This window comes from Orycteropus afer, unplaced genomic scaffold (assembly GCF_000298275.1).
Source record: "Orycteropus afer afer isolate SDZICR_OR568_19922 unplaced genomic scaffold, OryAfe1.0 scaffold00057, whole genome shotgun sequence".
NCBI classification, from domain to species: Eukaryota; Metazoa; Chordata; class Mammalia; order Tubulidentata; family Orycteropodidae; genus Orycteropus; species Orycteropus afer.
The window spans coordinates 1,035,812-1,056,523 of NW_006921644.1; positions in this window are offsets into that span (position 1 = coordinate 1,035,812).

Consider the following 20,712-nt stretch of genomic DNA (forward strand, 5'->3'; position numbering starts at 1 on the left):
TAGCAGAAATGGATAGGAAAGGAGGAGTGGAAAAGGTGAAAACAGAAGGAAGTGAGAAGGGGGATGTCACACCGTGGGGAATGCCATCAATGTCATGTGTATGAACTGTTGAATGGAAAACTAATTTGCTCTGTAAACTTTTTCTCTAATCACAAAAACTTAAAAAAAAAAAAAAAGACAAAGAAAAAGTGAAGGCAAATTTATATAATCCTAAAAAAGCAAGTAGAAATTGCCTACAAATTATACGTTTATAACCTAGGGACTGCCTGTATATCCTTTTCAAAGAGACAAAGAAACAATTTACAATTACAACTTACCTAAAGTGAGTTCAGAAAGGATGGGGAGGTGGGGAGCTTCTTCCCTTATTTTCAACAGAGAGAATTAAAACCTCTTGTTTTCAAATTGCCATTTGTTCTTACAGGGTCTTCTGGTTTCATTGACGCAGATAGGTTTGGTGATGGCTAAGTATACAAAGTGAGTCTTCCTGTACTAGGGATAGAAAGAGCCTTTGAGAGTCTTGACTTGTGGGAAGACCATTAGAGACTCCAGCTCTGTAAGACTTGCTGTGAGCAGAACTCTCTGTTTAAGTAGTTCTGCAGGGATGCAGGGAGGGAAAGAGACGTATCTTCTCACCTAATCAGTCCTCATATCTTTGATTTTAGAGCTCAGCAAGTCTCATTTATCTGTGCTTTGCTTATTGCTTCATCTGCTCTCAATCATCTTGTTTGTCTCTTTTTTTTCTTTTTGTTACCCACTGGGTTTCTGCTTTATGCTAACCACACTTGCCAGCTATTGACTGACTATGATGCTGCAGCTAAGAGAAAGGCGTGTGAGCCATAGGGACACTAGAGAGAGAAGATGCCAAGAAAAGCAAAGGATTCAGAACCTGGCAATCGTACCTCTGAGCAATACATCATCTGGTGTATGAGGATTTCTATGGAGTTACAGCTTCCTGACCCTTCTAAAGGAGTATGTCATGTAAATAAAAATAAATACTTCATAGCATGGATCCTTCACTGAATCAAAAGTCAAGGGCATTAAAATTATATAAAAGCAAGGCAAGGTTAGAGATGCATGTCAGTAATTAAGAAGGAGAGGAGCAAATCTATGCAAATGGTGCAGTGAACTTGGGGTGGGCAGAGGCTGGGTCCGCTCATCGGGTAGAGGAGAGGCACAGTGCTCTCTGAATTGACAGAGATCATGAACTTTATCAAAATACATTAGATAGTGACAATGATGAAACATCAACAGAGTTATTTAACATTTGTGGAGAGTTGAGAATATTCCTTACACATGTAGCAGGCTTGCCAAGATTTTAACTTTAATCCTATGTCTTGAGTGGGGGGTGGAGAGAAGAAGTACTGCTTGAAGTTGAATTGCTACTGGAAGTTATCATATCTGGAGCAATTATTTTTTCACTCAGAGGCAGCTCTGTATGAGACATTGACTCCCAGAGGGCATTGCAAACAGAAAAGAAAGAAAAATAGTGCCTTTCCAAAATGTATTCTTCAAATACTCTTTGCTCATCCTACACCCTGTTCTCTCACCCAACCGATGTATGAATTTTTTTAGAAGAGAATGTCAAATTGATTAGATGTGTCTCCAGTTTACTTGGAAAACAAAGGAGCTCAGAGCACTGCTGGAAGGCTAGCTAAGACAATCCACAACTCACCGATGAACTCTATGATCAATACTACAAGTGATGGGCACAAAAGCACTGAGCAAGATTTGAAGTCCTGATGGAGTAAGCAGAGCTCAAGGTAGTCTCTTGGTCTTGACCACCTGGAGATATATCAACAGGTGGAGTTAAGCATCTAAAAATAATAATTACTGAATTAATGAATGGTTAAAGAAACTGGTGTTAAGTACCATGAAGTCAGTTCCAACTCACAGCAACCCTATGCACAGCAGAACGAAACACTGCCCAGTCCTGTTCTATCCTCACAACCCTTGCTGTGCTTGAGCCCATCGTTGCAGGCACTGTGTTAATCCGTCTTGTTGAGGGTCTATTTTTTGCTGATTCTCTATTTACCAAGCATGATATCCTTCTCCGGAGACTGGTCACTTCAGATAACAAGACCAAGATACAAGAGGAAGTGTGACCTTTCTCACTTTTAAGGAGCATTCCAACTGCACTTCTTATAAGACAGTTTCTTCATTCTTCTGGCAGTTCAGGGTATTTTCAATCTTCTTCACCAACACAATTCCAATGCATCAGTTCTCCTTCCATCTTCTTTATTCACTGTCCAGCTTTCACACACATATGTGGCTACTGATAGTACCATGGCTTGGGTCAGGGACACCAGTTTTCAAAGTAACATCGTTGCTCTTGAATCCTTTAAAGAGGTCTTTTGAAGCAGATTTGGTTAAAGAAACTAAGTGCAATATATTTGGAGACCAGAACATTAATGAAAGACATTAGAACTGTCTTCAGTATTTGAAAAAGAACCAAACCAGGTCAAGGATTTGTGTGAGGTCCTCCAGAAGGAAAAATCAGGACACACCAGGGGAAAAGATTCAAGGAGTCAAATTTAACCTTCACAAGAGAAATTCATTTCTAACAAGTTAGAATGAAGCAGAAAAAAATTTGTTTTTTTAATCTTTTCCAACATGGAGGAAAAGATCAATATGAAAAAAGATTAATCGGTCACTTACCTCATCTGGACAATTCCCAGAAACCATAAAATGCTGAATGTATTTTTGAACATGTTAATTATAAGTACTAAAGACAAATATTCTCTTCAATCCAGAAGTGTACTTTGTATTCCTTTCCCCAATAAGTATGTCTTGTAGAAACACAGCCACATGTCATTTGTATAAGCATTGATCAATTTTCAGATCCCATGAAAGAATAAGAGGAAAACTGAATTCAGATGAACAACAAATATGCCAACCACCACTTTGATGACAAATTCAATATAAATACATTAAGCGATATGAAAGTGCTCAGAGAAAAAATCTGAACATATTTTGATGTCCCTCTGGCATACACATTCTTCAGAGCTCCCTAAAGACCTATTTCACTGTCAACGGGTTAAGCATCATTGGCAGGTGTATTTCATAAGGACAGTAAAGGCACTGAGATTTACAAAAAAAAAAACCACAATGGATCTTACTCGCTATGTCACAGTGGAGTTGTGATATATTTCAAGGGCAGACACTCACTCTAATCATTTGAAACAAAGGGACAGACCCATTCATCCAACCAATCAATACAAATTCCCTGGTTCAGAAAAGAAATATAAATCAGCAGCTGCTCCATGGTCAGTTTTCTCATCAAGCCCTGCTCCTAGCCAAGGAAGAAGAAAAGGAGGCCATGTGTCAGCAGGAAAGCAACCTCGGGCTTTGTATCGACAGATATCGCCAATGGGCTGCAAATTCTCCATGGCAGGTATGTTCAGATCAATGTCACCAAAGGGACGGAAGGTGAGTGTGTTGAGTTTGAGCATTTATTATGTTTTCTGATTATACTTTGGTGTACTGCACAAGATCTGTTGTTTGTTGGGGAATACGGAAGAAAAGAAAAATCATGCCAAGTTGGCCTCTGGCAATCTAGCAGAACACTCATTCACTTAGAGCAAGTCTTTGGCTTGTGCCTTGTTCTAACTGTTCAAAGTTGTTAGGTAAAGCACGGAGTCGCTGAAAAAGAGGGAAACTCTCAGTGCAATGGACTGATACACAACGGACCCAAACATCCCAATGATGGTGAACACAACACAGGATGAGGCAACGCTTCGTTCTTCTAAATATAAGGTTAGGAGCTCTGGTGGTGTAGTGCCTAAGGCACTTGACTGCTAACCAGAAGGCTGGCAGTTCAAATCCACCAGCCACTCCTCGGAAGGAAGGTTGGGCAATCCTACTTCCGTAGTGATACTGCCCCGGAAACCCAAGGAGGAGTCGCTATGAGTCGGGGCTGACTCAACGGCAAATAACAACAACAACAATGTAAGGTCACCACAAGAAGGAGATGACTTGGCAATAACAGAATGAATACCACCTACGTATTGGACACAGTACTAAGCTGCTGCTCTGTCCTCATGATAACTTTTCCCTGTCCCTCAGAATCAGCAAATGGCTTCATGAATCTGTTATGGTAATTGTGCCTGAAAAGCACAGCTTTGCTTGACCCTTTCCCTCCCTTCACATGCTCTTCCCGATGTGAACATACTCATATGTCATGCATCTTTAGCCGCCTGTCTATTCCTGTCATAGCACTGATCCACGGAACGTAATAAAAGGTAGAATTCCATTCACCAGCCCGCAAGACCAATAGCTATGCAGGCACCGACTATTTCTTTCACTCTTGGGATAGACGCTGTGGCTACATTCCTAGTTAACTCCACACAAGGGGAAACTCCCGCCCCAGTTGATGGCAGTGCCGTCAGCCCTTCAGGATTGCTTCAGCTGCAGAGCTGCCTCGCCCTAGGCCACACCTGTACCAGCTAATGGCTGAAGAATGCAGAAGTTGAAAGTCCTGGCCCTCTTGGTCTAACTCAGGATGATTCTGAATGGCCGTTCTAGTCGCAGAGTGATCAGTTGAGCAGGCATGGCAACTCGACTTCTCCCTGTGCCCATTCCTTCTAATTCTTCTCCTCCCTTCAAGACATGGTGTGCAAGGGCACCCCTTATTAAGCATTCTGCTCACCAAACTCTGCCTCAGAGTGAGCTACCTGAAGAACACAAGTCAGGACCCAGTGTCCATCCCACTGAAAAACCTCTAGCTGATGGTGTGCCGGTGAATGTTAACACAGGGCTCTAGGGCAGGGCGAGTCCTACGTGAGCATTTGCTGATTTCTGTATTGTAAATATTCCCACCACGGCTGATTTCAACCAATCAGTGGTTTATCAACCAGCTTGCAACATTTCTGACAATTTCACTACTGTGTCTTACAAGTGAGTCATCTCTAGCACCTCACTGTCTCCAATCTATGGTTAGCTTGTACTTCCAGCACTGGCCAAGACATAAAGATCTGAAGTTTATGACATGTGCTAACAGTCATCCACTCATTCATCTGTCTATTATTTCAAATTACTATTATCAAGGGCTCCCTTTTTCTAGCTGAACATTGAAGGGTAACTGGGATGTTAGTCATTACCAGCTGGTTGGTAATGGGGTCAGGTGTTCCAAACTCAAGGTGCTAAAAGACAAACTGGAAAAAAAAAAAAGCAAGTAGCTGTTAAAACTAAAATATAGAAAGCAGATGGAAGACCAGGAAAGGCCAAGGCGGGAAAAAAAATACTGGCTAGGGGCAAGACCTTGTCTTTCCATTATGAGTTATTATCTGGGATCAACATTTCACCATTGGATATCTTGGGTTAACCATTTAACCTTATATGTAAGTATGCAGGTGGCTGATTATGTCACTGTTTCAAGGTCACAGAGGATGCTTGTAACCTTAACATGCTCATGATGCCAGAAATTTCAACATTAGAGAAAAAAAGAGAGAAATGCCATGAACCCATACTGGGGACATTGCATATATTCCTTCAAATCATAACACATGACATTAAAGAGTCAGCAATTCGTTAAGTGTTAACCAGCATTTTTAAGTCAATAAAATGGAGTTGAAAATACCAGAAGGCATCAAATAAGGTAAATATTAATATTGTTTTAAGAGGCTTTCATTTTCTTTATTTATATTTAAACACGTACCCACACATGGGGTGTGAGTGCGTACTGGATCATAATACAAATTGTACTTACTTGGATTTGTTGTTTTATTGTTGTTAGGTATTGTCGAGTCATCTCTGACTCATAGCAATCTCACGTACCAAAGAATTAAACACTGCCCAGTCATGTGCCAGCCTCACAATCCTTACTATACCTGAGCCCATCACTGCAGCCATCATGTCAATCCATCTTGTCGATGGCCTTCTCCTCTTTCATTGACCCTCCACTTTACCAAGCATGACATCCTTCTCCAGAGAATGGTCCCTCTGACAACATGACCAAAGGAGGTGAGACAAAGTCTGGCCAATCTCATTTCCAAGGAGCATTCTGGCTTCTTCCAGGACAGATATGGTAGTTCTTTTGTCAGTCTATGATACTGTCAGCATTCTTCACCAACACCACAACTCAAAACCATCAACACTTCTTTGGTCTTCCTGATTCATTGTCCAGCTCTTCTTGAGTAGCAGTAAATAAAGTCTTGAATAACACTGGTTTACTTCAATTTGCCCCTAAAAGTAGCTATTTTTCCCCTTAATTTTACAGATGAGAAAACTGAAATCCAAAAAATTAAGTAACATCCTAATGTCCAACAACATACAATTGGGATGTAGCCAAACTAGACTTGGAACCAGAAGTCCATTTTCATTTCCACATGAACAGTCAACCACAAACCTGGCTGGGCTTCAGGATGACCTGGGCCTAAAACACAGTGACCACCACTTGTCTGTCAGTTTGTCCATTAACAATCAGAACATGGAATATATGAAGCATGAATCTAGGAAAACTGAACCTGTCGGAAATGAAATGGAACACATAAAGATCGATATCCTAGGCATTAGTGAGCTGAGGTGGACTTGTTTTGGCCATTTTGAATCAGATAATCTTAAGGTCTACTATGTTAGGAATGAAAAACTGAAGAGGAATGGCATAGCATGCATTGTCAAAGAGAATGTTTCAAGATCTATCCTGGAGTACAATGCAGTTACTGATAGGATAATATCCATATGCCCACAAGGAAGAACAGGAGCTCTGGTAGCATAGTGCCTAAGGCACTTGACTGCTAACCAGATGGCTGGCGGTTCAAACCCACCAGCCACTCCTCGGAAGGAAGGTTGGGCAATCCTATTTCTGTAGTGATACTGCCTCGGAAACCCAAGGAGGGGTCACTATGAGTCGGGACCGACTCGAAGGCACCTAACAACAACAACACAAGGAAGAACAGTTAATATGACTATTATTCAAATTTACACACCAACTACTAAAGCCAAAGATGAACAAATTGAAGATTGCTACCAACGTCTGCCATCTGAAATGACACCAGAGATCACATGACAGAATTTTCCAAGACCAACAACTTACTCACTGCCAATATCTTTCTACAACAATATAAATAGTGGTATACACGTGGACCTCACCAGATGGAATACACAGGAATTAGATCAACTATCTCTGTGGAAAGAGGTGAGGGAGAAGATCAAAATCTTCAGCCAAAATAAGGCCAGGGGCTGACTGTAGGACAAACCATGAACTGCTCATATGCAAGTTCAAGTTTTAGAGACCATCTGATGAACAGATTTGAGGCACTGAACACCAATCACAGAAAATCATAGGAGTTGTGGGATGACATCAAGAACACCGTCCATGAAGAAAGCAAAAGGTCATTAAAAAGACAGGAAAGGAAGAAAAGGCCAAAATGGATGTCAAAAGAGACTCTGAAACTTGCCCTTGAGTGGAGAGTAGGCTAAAGCAAGTGGAAGAAATGACAAGATAAAAGAGCTGAACAGATTTCAAAGAACAGCTCAAGAAAACAAAGACAGTTACTATGATGAAACGTGCAAAATTCTGGAGCTAGCAAACCAAAAGGAAAGAACTCACTTGGCATTTCTCAAGCTGAAATAACTAAAGAAAAATTCAAGCCTCAAGTTGTAATATTGAAGGATTCTATGGGAAAAATATTGAATGATGCAAGAAGCACCAAAAGAAGATAGAATACAGATTCACTATACAAAAAAAGAATTAATCAATATTCAACTATTTCAGGAAGTGGCATGTGATCGAAAACCAATCGTATTGCAGGAAGAAGTCCAACCTGCACTGAAAGAACTGGCGTAAAACAAGGCTATGAGAATTGATGGAATACCCACTGACATGTTTCAACAAATGGATGCAGTACTGGAAGCACTTTCTCATCTATGCTGAGTAATTTGGAAGACAGTTACCTGGCCAACTGGCTGGAAGAGATCCACATTTATACCCATTGTGAAGAAAAGTGCTCCCACAGAACATGGAAATTATTGAACAATATCATTAATATCACATGCAAGTAAAATTTTGCTGAAGGTAATTAAAAAACAGTTGCAGTAGTGTATGGACAGGGAACTTCCAGAAATACAAGCTGGATTCAGAAGAGAACGTTGGACAAGGGATATCACTGCTGATGTCAGATGAATCTTGGCTCGCAGCACAGAACATCAGAAAGATATTTACATGTATTTTATTGACTATGCAAAGGCATTCGACTGTGTGCATCATAACAAATTATGGATAACATTAAGAAGAATGGGAATTCCAGAACACTTAATTGTCCTCATGAGGAATCTGTACACAGACCAGGAGACCGTGGTTTGAACAGAACAGGGGGATACTAACAGGGGATATCTGACCCCATAATTGCAGCCTTTGTGTCAACCCATCTCGTTAAGGGTCTTCCCTGACCCTCTACTTCACCAAGCATGATATGTTTCTCCAGGGAAAGATCCTTTCTGAAGGAAAGGTTTAAAATCAGGAAGGATGCGCATCAGAGTTGTGTCCTTTCATCATAGTTATTCAATCTGTATGCTGAGCAAATCAGCCAAGAGGCTGGCCTATATGAAGAAGAACATGCCATCAGGATGGAAGGCAGATTCATTAACAACCAGTGATACAAAGACAACACAATCTTGCTTGCTTAAAGTGAAGATGACTTGAAGCACTTACTGATAAAGATTAAAGTCTGTCATGTGGATTACACCTCAGCATAAAGAAAACAAAAATCCTCACAACTGGACCAATAAGCAGCATGACAACAAATGGAGAAAATATTGAAGGTGTCAAAGATTCCATACTACTTGGTTCCACAATCAACACCAATGGAAGCAGCAGTCAAGAAATCAGTCATGGTGTTGCACTGGGCAAATCTGCTGCAAAAGACCTCTTTAAAGTGCTGAAGAGCAAAGCTGTCTCTTTGAAGACTAAGGTGCACCTAACACAAGCCATGGTATTTTCAATCACCTCATATGCAAAAAGCTGGACAATGAATAAGGAAGACTAAAGAAGAGTTGCTGCCTTTGAACTGTGGTGTTGAGGAAGAATACTGAAAGTACCATGGACCAATGAAAAAATCCATCCTGGAAAAAGTGCAGCCAGAACACTCCTTGGAAGCAAGAATGGCCAGACTTTGTCTGACCTACTTTGGTCATGTTGTCAGAAAGGACCTTTCCCTGGAGAAGGCTGTCATGCTTGGTAAAGTAGAGGGTCAGCGAAAAAGAGGAAGACCCTCAGTGAGATGGATTGGCACAGAAGCTGCAACGATGGGCTCAAGTATACCAAGGATTGCGAGGCTGGCACATGACTGGGCAGTGTTTCGTTCTGTTGTATGTGGGTTTGCTCAGGGTCAGAACCAATTCAATGGCACGTAAAGAAAACATGTCTTTGCTGAACACAAAGGTTTTACTCTCGTATGCTTCCATCTAAAAAAAAAAAAAAAAAAAAAAAGTAGAGTGAAATATGCTGCAAAGCACAAGGACACGGGGCACAGAAAGACAGTGCTTTGGTTCCCATCTTTGCTACCTCATGACATTGTGACCCAGAGTAGAAACCAGTCAGCATAGAGACACAGCGTCCTCATCAGTCTAGCCTGAAACGTAATTGTGAAGATTAAAGAACATGTATATAGAACCTGGAACTGAGTTAACTACTCAAGAAGTGGTAATGAGGTTTTATGGGAATCATCCATTATATAAGAAGAAATTGGCCTTCATGTTTCAAAATTCTTGACGTTAGCATACACAGCTGCAAGCTGAAACCCACCTCCTACTGAACAGCTGATACTAACTGAACCACCACCACCAGCCCAATTCTGTCATGACATCAGCAACTAATCTCGAGTTTAAAATGAATGTTTTTCTTCTGCAAACTGCTGGCTAACCTAAGAGTTTGTGATTGTCACCAAATGCACAAAATGCTGATCGACACCAAAAACAGGATAAATGAACCAGTGGCAATGAACCAATAGCAAATACTTCTTGATTATGGGAAGACTGAAGACCCAGCAATCTGCAGAGTGGTGATTCTACTAAATGCCAACTGAGGGTGGGGTCATGGGGACGGGACAGTGAGGCAGTGGTTGATAAAACAATCTCCTGGAAAATTCCAGGTGTCTGCAGAAATTGAAGAGAAACGTGACTTGGTGAGGAAGTTCTGAATTTCGACATTCAAGAGAGGAAAGGTTGGGGACAGAGAAAACAGAACATTATGACTTGTTTTGCCCAGGAGGTCTTCTTACTGAGCACTAGAGATGCCACCCAAAAACCAAACCCACTACCATCAAGTCATAGCGATGTCCAACAGGACAGAGGAGAATTGCCCCATAGGGTTTCCAAGGCTGTAAACCTTTACAAAAGCAGACTGCCTCATCTTTCTCCCACCGAGTTGCTGGTGGGTTCCAACCGCTGCCCTTTTGCTTAGCAGCTGAATGCTTTAACCACCACACCACCAGAGCTCCTGGAGACACCACAAACCAAAACCCACTGCCATGGAGTCGATTCCAACTCACAGCAACACCACAGGGCTGACAAAAAGGGCAGTTCAGCTGAGTCACCAGCATAACGAGGAGTGTTGCCCACAGCAGCTCACCCGGGCAGAATAAGCTCTGCCTAAGTGGCCCCTGGGGCTAGTGGTGGTTCAAGGGTCGAATGCTCACCTTCCACCAGGAAACAGGGGTTCCATTCCTGGCCACTGCGCCTCAGTGCAACCACCAGCTGTCTGTCAGCGGAGGCTTGTTTGCGGCCACGATGCCGAAGAGTTTCAGCAAACTTTCCAGAGTAAGGTGGACGGGAAGGAAGGCCGAGACCTCTACCTCTGAAAGTCAGCCAATGAAAGCCCTGCGGAGCGCAAATGGTCTCGTCCACAACCAATGGGGAGACAGCACAGGACCCAGCAGCTTTTCCTTCCATTGTGGATGGGGTCTCCAGAGTCAGGGCCGATTCAAAGGCCGCTAACAACTGACACCTGGAGCCGCTGTTTGGCCCAGATGATTAACGGGCTCAGCTACTAAAGGTTGGAAGTTTGAGTCCAACCCAAATTGCCTCGGGAAACAAAGCCAGACGAACTACCTCTAAAAAGCCACTGAAAACCTCATGGTGCCCAGTCCTCTGACGTTCAACACATAGGTCATTGCCCTCCATGGCAACTGTCCCCAGCTGTTCTGTATGGGTTGGTTCATTATCACCATCTCCCTCTCATACTACTTAGGTCTTCCCGCTTTGAAAAGATGTAGGCATTTGGGAGAACCTTCCATTTCTACTTTCAAGGCTACAGAGAGAAAGAATAAAAGGCCCACACCAGTCTCTGTGGGTTTCAGGAAGTTCTGTGCAGGCTGTTTTCCAAGGTTGAGAAGAATTACATGCGCAACCGATGGTTTAGGAATCTTAGTTTCAAATAAAGCAAATGAAGTTTTGACTTTTGGGAAACTATCACTTCCTCTTTTAAAGTTGAAAACAAAACCAAAATCGAACGACCTTACGATTCATGGACATCAATTTTTTTTTTTTTTTTTTTTATGCAGCAAAAGTTTAGAAAACATCACAGTATTAGAAAAATAGATATAAAACTTAAAAATTTTTAGAATCTTTAGAAAACTTTGGTGTGAGAAATGAAATGCATACGTAGGCATATAATCTCTAACAATCAATTTGACTTAAAAATAAAACTAAATACCAAATTAGTAACATTGGCTTTAAGAGGAAAAAGTTATACATTAGGAAAAAAATTCAGATGTGTTTGCCATAAGTGAACTGCCAATGTGTCCATCTTTCTTAAGCTAAAGGAGAATGCAGACAGAAATGTTTGGTGACATAATGAATGAACAACATACACTCCCCCGGGGGCTGACCCTAGAGCACTGTTAATACAAATTGAAACACACCGGTAGTAGATCAGGTCACTAGGGAAGAATTTAATGGCCCTTGCCCTTTAATGTATTCTTTGGAATATTATGTAGGGGCAACTCTAATTACAAGAAATAACTGCAGGTGGACACAAGGCAATTCCTCACCTCAGAAGATGAATTATACCAAGAGACAAGGACACCTGGGTGAAACGCTAATGCTTTCATCTGCATGACATTGTAAAGAAATGTCAAGTCCAAAGGAATTAACCCAAGAAAAAGCACACCTGAAAAATACCCGCTACCAGGAGCTAGTCCTTTTCATTTACAATGGAGTTTTAGTCAGTCGACAAATACCACAGAATTAATTATCCACAATTACACTTATTTGTTAATAATAAGTAAATCTCTGAAATCAGAGAACATATCAGTTGTCATGGTTCGAAGGATACGATATGGAAATCTTTCCTAAATGCTGAATAACTTGAGGGCATGTTTCAGGGCAGAGCCTGATGGGTAAAATCCAAAATCTGTATTTCCTTGTTACCAGGAAGTGTTAGTCATTAGTAGTGGCAAATTTCTAGTTCCACTAGTCCTCACGACACCTCGGGATCGCTTTGGGAGCTTTAAAAAACACTGATGCTGGGGCCTGTGTTCAGAACTTATGATTTAATGGGTCTGGAGAGCAGAAGCAGCCCGGGAATTGGCATTTTAAAAAGGTGTCCAGGTCATTCTAAAGGACAGTCAAGGCTTGCCAGTGACTGCCCTAGGGGAACGAAGCCAGATGCAGCTGCTCCTCCTGGCCCTAAATCTCACTGAGCCACTTCACAGGTGTTGCTGCCTCTTGCTCACTCACTCGCCTTTTCTGTTTGCTAGGAGGCTACCAGAGGTGCCTGGCAGTTGCTTTCCGCTGCCAAGCTGCCCTGTCTGGAGTTTTCCTTGTCCAGCTCTGAGGATACCAGCCTGAGGCAGTATTCTGTAGTCTCAGGGAGGGTTTTTATTGGAAGTCCTCTTCCCAGGAAAGTCATATTCTGCCAAGCTCCAATGTCCCCAAGCCCCTGATGACTATGTCAAACCTCCCGCGCCCTGGTACACACTATCTCACAGAGGCAATGGTTTGAAGACAGTCTTTGAGTCTGTGAGGCAAGGTGAAATTCAGAATGAGTCCCATCACATCCCCGAACCCCCTGCTTTTCTTCTACACCTAGGAAAATACTATAAATTTCCTCTCCATTTTGAGTCTCAAGTTAACGCTTGTCTTCTCAACTTATTTCTTTGTTCTTATCACCCATTTTTAATACACTTTTATGTTTCTTCCTGTCAATTTTATGGGGACATCCCTTCTTCCCTGGCCCTGAGAGCAATTCTGTTTCCATGAGCTTATCCTATAGAAATGCACACACTTTTGCATAAAGTTGTCTACTCAAGAACGCTCACCTACAGCCTTGTCAGCACCAGCAAATGATTAGACAACACCTAAGTTTCTCTCAGTAAGAGAATGGTGAAGGAATTCATGGTATCCTCGTCCTTTGCAATATTCACGGTACTAGAAAGAAGGCAGTATGTCCACTCACACGCACAAAGAAAAACCACTAATAGAGATTCTTAAATTAAAAAAAAAAAAAGCAAGTTGCAAAGTAATGTATATAGTGTGATCCCCATAATGTTACAAAGCTGTCTATGTAGAAACATAAACATATATACACATAAATGTATATCCAGATACACCATAAATGCATAGAAATATAAGTATGGAGGTATGGAAGGACACTCCAAACTATTAATACTGATTGCATTTAGAGGGGAGACTAGCACTGGGAGTAAGAGGGGATGAAAGAAAGTTGACATCTTTTATTTTAATCATTTCTTGCATTTTTGAGAAGTGTTTATGGCTTGTTTCTGGAAATGCTTTTACATAAGAAAATTGTCCATCAGATATTCTAATTGGGATGTCACCAGTAAAGTCGGGAAAGTCCTTAGTGCCATAGTGGGATGACGTCAGAAGACAGTGGGTGATAGGAAAGAATCTCCAAGCCTTTTAATGCACCACCTTCTTCTAATGAGTGTACTGGCCCAGACTCAAGGGTGGATCTAGATTTTATGGCACCTGAAATGTGTACAATCTGTCGATGGTTCTAACCACCCACGGGTCCATGGAAGAAAGACCTGGCAATTTGCTTCTTAAAGATTATACAGCCTAGAAAACCCTGCAGGGCAGTGCTACTTTGTCACATGGTGTCACTATGAGTTGAAAATTGACGTGAAGGCACCTAACAACAGTAACAAAAATACTTAACAATAAATAAATAAATATGAAATTATATTAAAATAAGAAATCACAAATATTTAAAAAATCAGAAAGTATCACACTATTTTTATCACTTGCCTGATATACCTTTAGTAAGTTTTCCAGAGACTAGCTTCTAGGAGCTCTGGTGACATAGTGCCTAAAGCACTTGACTGCTAACCAGAAGGCTGGCAGTTCAAACCCACCAGCCACTCCTCAGGTTGGTCTATCTGCTTCCGTAGTTATACTGCCTCGGAAACCCAAGGAGGGGTCGCTATGAGTGGGGTCCGACTCAACGACTACCTTCTGGTTCTATATATTTCATACCTTGTTGCTTCCCTGACTACAGTTCCCAGAGCCACAGGACACAGCTCTATAACCAGAGACTTTCTGGTCCTGTACTTCACAGCATTGCTGGGTGGATCAGTACAGTAGCTGCTATGAGTATCCCGGGAAGCCAGTCGTATACAGGGACAGCATGCAACACTTTGACTAAACACAGAAATTATGGCAAGTCTTGTGATATATGATGTTAACCCAAACCAAATGTATATCCTTATCCATTTCTCTTTAGCTGGAGTCACAAAATGTCCAGGAACTTTCTGGCACTCGGACAAAAAGAGAAGCATGACAGTAAGTCCTTAGCCCAAACATAATAAGGCCTGCCTTTAAAATAGATAGGTAGATAGATAGATAGTACAAAGACCATGGTGAAGAAAACTATTAGGGAAAAAAATATGAAACCTGAGCAAAAATGATAACTGAACGTTCGTCTAGGGCACACTTCTAGGCCATCTAGAGTGAAAATAGCCCAGATATACTGTTCCTAGCACAAATCTCTTCTCGTAGTTTAGCAACCAGGATACTGGAAGACATCCCAGTTCCCAGTCTTTCCTCTCCTAATCTGTTATCATCAGTCTCCATATAAGAATGGTAGAGGATCCTAGGAAGGTCCTTAACAAGATGGATTGACACAGTGGCTGCAGCGATGGGCTGAAGTATAGCAAGGAACGTGGAGCTGGTGCGGGACCAGGTAGTGTTTTGTTTTGCTGTGTGTAGGGTCACTATAGGTCAGAAATGACTCCACGGTACCTAACAACAACAACAACAGTGGATCCTAACGGATCTCTGAATTGAGTCCCGTTTCCATAGCTTGACACCCAGTGCTCTCATAATTTCATCGTGGTCCCAATTTTCACATCTCTTCATTCACTCCCAGGGATGCCCTCACCAGCCACAGCCAGCGAGGCACTACCTCCAGCAGAGGTTAGCCTCCAGCCGCAGAGTCCTCCATAGCCCACTGCCTTTCCAGAGTATTTGTCCTTCCCTCTCTTCTTCCTTCTCTACAAACCCTACTTCCTATAACAACATAAACACTGACTTCTTGATGAAGCAAAGCACATTTCTGCCTCATGAGAATTGATTCCTCCCTCTTCAGTCTTCCAAGGCATTTTGCATGTGGTACAACACCACACATGTCATAACACACAACATGGCTGAGCTTGGAGCTATAGCTGCACCCATGAGGGCTACTCGGGGCCCAAATAGAGAATGAAAACTGGTGAGAGTTTATGTAAATCATTAATTAGTGAGAGAACAGGAAGAGGCTATCCTTTTGTTCAAGAAGAATTACAAGGAGCCACACATAAAGAGATGGTCAAGAAAGCTGAACCGAATTCACCGGTCAACAGCCACAGGGCACCATGCAGTTGTGTTCCAGCAGATAAAACCATTTACATTCTCCTGCACAGAAATCATTTGCAGTACTATCAGTTTTCTGCAACTGACATTGGCTCAAAGCCAATGAAAGGCACAGAGAACCTGGAAAGGTGCAGGAGAAAAGACAGCCATTTATCATTTTGGTTCATTTCAAAGTCTTTTACACTTTATTCCTTAACAGTCTTCCCCCCAATACAATACTTCTAAAGATTATTCCTGATCATACACACAAAAAAAGGGCTGCTCTCATTAAAACTGGTCTAACAGCTCACTGCATTTTAATTGCCTGTTTACTTGTCCATCATCTCCATTAAAATGTTTTTCCATCTCCTCTATTGAAATGTCAGCTCCCTAAGGAAAGAGACCAAGCCTGTCTTTGTTTTAAATATCAATTTTTGCTTCAATAAATTAATAAATTTTTTGATGATAATATTTGGGGCCAATTAGAGCCAGTATATTTATTTCCCTTTTCAAGTATAATATTTGTGAACTATGGAAGTGAACAATATTTCTTTCATAAATACATCTTTATCTTAAAAATGAGCCTTTCCATATTTGGAAGTAATGACCTAGTTTGCTGTATTATTTCATAATATCACTATCCTCAAGGACTAAAGACCACATAACAGCTCTGGTATGCTTATGGTTAATCTGAAACATCACAATTACAAGTCAATTCAGCTTTACCATTTTGTCTCAAAGAATTCCAACCATGTTAATACCATTGACTATGAAATGTTAGCTGTTCCCTGCTCCTGTCTATCATACGGCCATACTCACTGCCGTTGAGTTAAATCTGACTCATAGCAACCCCTCCTTGGGTTTCCCAGGCAGTATCACTACGGAAGTAGATTGCCCAACCTTCCTTCTGGGAAGTGGCTGGTGGGTTTGAACTGCCAGCTTTCTGGTTAGCAGTCAAGTGTCTTTAGGCACTACGCTACCAGACCTCCTATGCCACCATAGGAGGACCCAATGAAGAGATGCACACTGTGCTTCCAAAAAGAATCAACACATAGATGGACTCTACACCTGACAAAATTCTTGTTTTGTGTAATTATAATGGAAAACAATGGGGACCTTTTAAATAAATGCCCACCCAGGGAAATGGTTTTTACAAAAGATGGTTCATTAATAACATGTGTTGTCATGCAGTTACTTTAGAATTATCATTTTGAAAACTATGCTTCCAAGAGGAAAAGTATATGATCCATTAAAGTAAAACAAAACATGGAAGATTTATACCTTCTTAAAAATATATAATCATAGGTACAAGGCTCTGAGAGTGTCTTAGTTATCGAGTGCTGCACTAACACAAAAACCACAAGTGGGAGCCTCTAACAAACAGAATCTTATGTTTTCACAGTTCAGAGATGAGAAGTCTGAATTCAGGGTGTTGGCAATGGGGGAGGCTTTCTCTCTCTGTCTCGCTTCTGCTCCTGGGCAATCTTCATGTGGCTTGGCCTATCACTTCCCAGTCTCTGCTTCTTTCACTTGCTTGTTTAATCTCTTTTATATCTCAAATGAGATTGACTCCAGATGCATCCTACACTAATCCTGCCTCATTCATATAACAAAGACAATCCATTCCCAAATGGGATTATAACCACAGGCATGTTGTTGTTGTTGCTATGTGCCGTCGAGTCGGCCCCGACTCATAGCGACCCCTCCTTGGGTTTCCGAGGCAGTATCACTACGGAAGTAGGATTGCCCAACCTTCCTTCCAAGGAGTGGCTGGTGGGTTTGAACCGCCAGCCTTCTGGTAACCACAGGCATAGAGGCTAGGATTTACAACACGTATTTTGAGGGAGACAAATTCAATCCATGCCAAATAGTAATGATATCTACTTGAAATAATTGGGGAATAGGACTTATTTTCTATTTTTGATATTTTCTTTGTGTTGTTACACCAAAGTGTTAGTTATTTAAAAAGAGAGAGAGAGAAGGGAAGAAAGAAATGGTTTTCCACATAGTTTCTTAAGTAGACTAGGAATTGAGTCCTTGCAGCAGAGTAAAGTAAGAGGTTTCATTATGCTTTATTTTGCTAGTGGACCTCTGATGTCCTTCTCCTGGAGTGATTTTCATTACAGCTCTTTTCAAAGTGCTTGAATTGGGATTAGCTGCTTGGTAAGGGGCTTCTTATTCTTTGAGTCACTGACACAATTTTTATCTGGTCTGAAATGCAGAATCCGTAACTATATCGAATCCTTTAAAGGCTGGGCCACGATGACCTTCAAAGTCCAAAAAGAGGAAGTGTTGGACTTTAATGACACCACAATTCAGATCGAAATCTGGAATTCATCATCAGCTTCCCAAGCCTACTCCGTTCACCAAGTACAGGACTCACACTGCTGACGTGACATGAGTAGCCATGGTTATGGGAATGACTTTATTAGAATGAAGTCTTGTTCACTTGGTCTATTCGAGGCAATTGATTGGCACCAAGGCATAGACTCACGGCCAGTGCTATCTGTTTATGTAAATTAACTTAACAAAAAATATCCCACTTGTCAAATGACTTTTCGTTAACAAAAGAAATACCCCAAAATAGATGTAAATTCTGTGAGATTTATGACACTCATTGTAGACATTTACAACGTGTTGTGTGAGAATCAAATTCCTATGAAGCAGTACACCATAGTTCATGTCTCTATAGTTCCTAAGGAGCTCTGGTAGCATAGTGCCTAAGGCACTTGACTGCTAACCAGAAGGCTTGCGGTTCAAACGCACCAGCCACTCCTCGGAAGGAAGGTTGGGCAATCTACTTCCGTAGTGATACTGCCTCGGAAGCCCAAGGAGGGGTCGCTGTGAGTCGGGTCCAACTCGATGGCACATAACAACAACATAGTTCCTAGGCTGTTTCTAAATGCTTCTGTTTCCCCCATGTCTCTCATGTTCAGCTTTCTGTCTGAATGAAAGTACCAGCGTGCTGAGTGCTTTTGAATCTGACCGATTTATTTTCACATCTGCAGTAATATCCACGTAAGTATCCTGTGCATAAGAAAATAATATTAATTGGGTTGGGAGAGTCATGTTTTGAGAAGATGGACCCCCCACACACACACACACACACAAATTTGGTTTGGGTCTTGAGACTGTCATATCACACATGCACCAAGAGGGTAAGGAAAGGTGTATTACTCGCATACTGAGGTTTTCGGAGAACAAGGTGGCATCCCAAGCTGGTCCAAGCATGGGGGAGAGAACAGACAGAACACTCTGACGAGCTTTGACGTTGGTCGGTGGTGCAGCTGGTGGGACATTTCCTGTGCATGGACAGAGTTTGCATGACTGGACTTCCCACGCGCACCACTGAGGGAGCACCCAGACTTTCTTATCGGCTTGCCCAGATAGGGATCAGAAGGGGACGAAGGGGTGATGGGGCTTAAAAGCTATCCAGAGTCAAACATCAAAAACCATCAGACTCATTTTAGGGGTGGTGGAGAAACAGAAGTTTAAATTAAGTGCATATGCTCTTATCTGTTCCATTTAAAAATTCTTGCCCCCACATTCTGAGCTTTATAACACCTAGTTTTTCAAAAAATGGTTCTTGTTGGCATGGCTGACTAAGATTTCCACAGACATTTTCACCTGGTTGCTATGAGCAGATGGATATTTTCCTCTGCGTTCCTGTTGCAATTGTTTCATTAGCTGCATTGTTCTGTTTTGATACCCCAGCTCTGTGTAGGTTTGGGTGCAGGCATCTTTACATGACTCATCTCTCTCCAGCACCTTGTACCAAAGGATTAAAAACTTCCAGGCCTACAATTCCCCAGTACTCTAAATCCAGAGGTTACACTGACATTCCCATTCTTGATTCCTTCACTAGCTATGTGTGTGGCCTACAGATAGCAAATTAATTTCCCAGGATCCTTTGAATTATGAGATGCTTGGATAAAAGCATAAATTCTTCTCAATATTTCTGAGTATAAAATATATTAATATCTATTGTGGAAAACATGAAAAGCCCATGAAAGCAGAAGGAATATTAGAAGAATCAGAATGCTACCACCCAAAGATAATCATCATTAATATCAAGCTATATTCCATCCAGATACTACAGTTTTGCCTCGCACCTTTGTGGTTTTTATTTCCCAGTATACCAAGTTTCCTTTTATACTGCAGCCAACAGAGGTAACTCATTAAATTGTGCTCTTCGTGCCTTGGTGCCCACGCGGAAGTCCAGCTGTTTGGGCAGGCGTGGGAAGGCTGTGGAGGCCCCCTGCAGCAGGGGTTGAGTGTGTCCTCTCCTTCTATCTGCTCTCTCCTCAAGCAGTGCGTGAGCCACGCACACTGGTCTGAAAACTCACTGTGTGCGAGCTAGAGATTAAGCGAGAATGATTTACAAATCCTATAGAAGGTGTCTGTTTCTTTTAAAAAGTCTCTTTAAACGGCTTTCCCTGGGGACTCTGATGACTCAGCATTGGCAGTGCCAGAGAGGATGGAGGTAGGCAGGGAGGATTGTCTGTGCTCATTTGTTTATACGAAGCCGGCTCCTGCCTCCCCAGCGTCCAATCTGTCTTACACTGTGTGAGGCACATAGCCTGAGACAGTTAGAAATCTTCCAGACACAGTTTTATATTCAGCCACTTAAAACCCACTGCCATCGAGTAGATTCTGACTCATAGTGACCACCTTTGGGTTTCCAAGGCAGTAAACCTTTACGGAAGTAGATTGCCCAGTCTTGCTTCCATGGAGTGGCTGGTGGGTTTGAACCACCAACCTTCTGGTTAGCAGTCACGTGCCTCAGTCACTATGCTACTAGAGGTCCTTATTCAGTTACTTCTTGTTGTTGTTGGTATGTGCCATTGAGTCAGACCTGACTCACAGCGAGCCCTCCTTGGGCTTCTGAGGCAGTATCACTATGGAAATAGATTGCCCAACCTTCCTTCC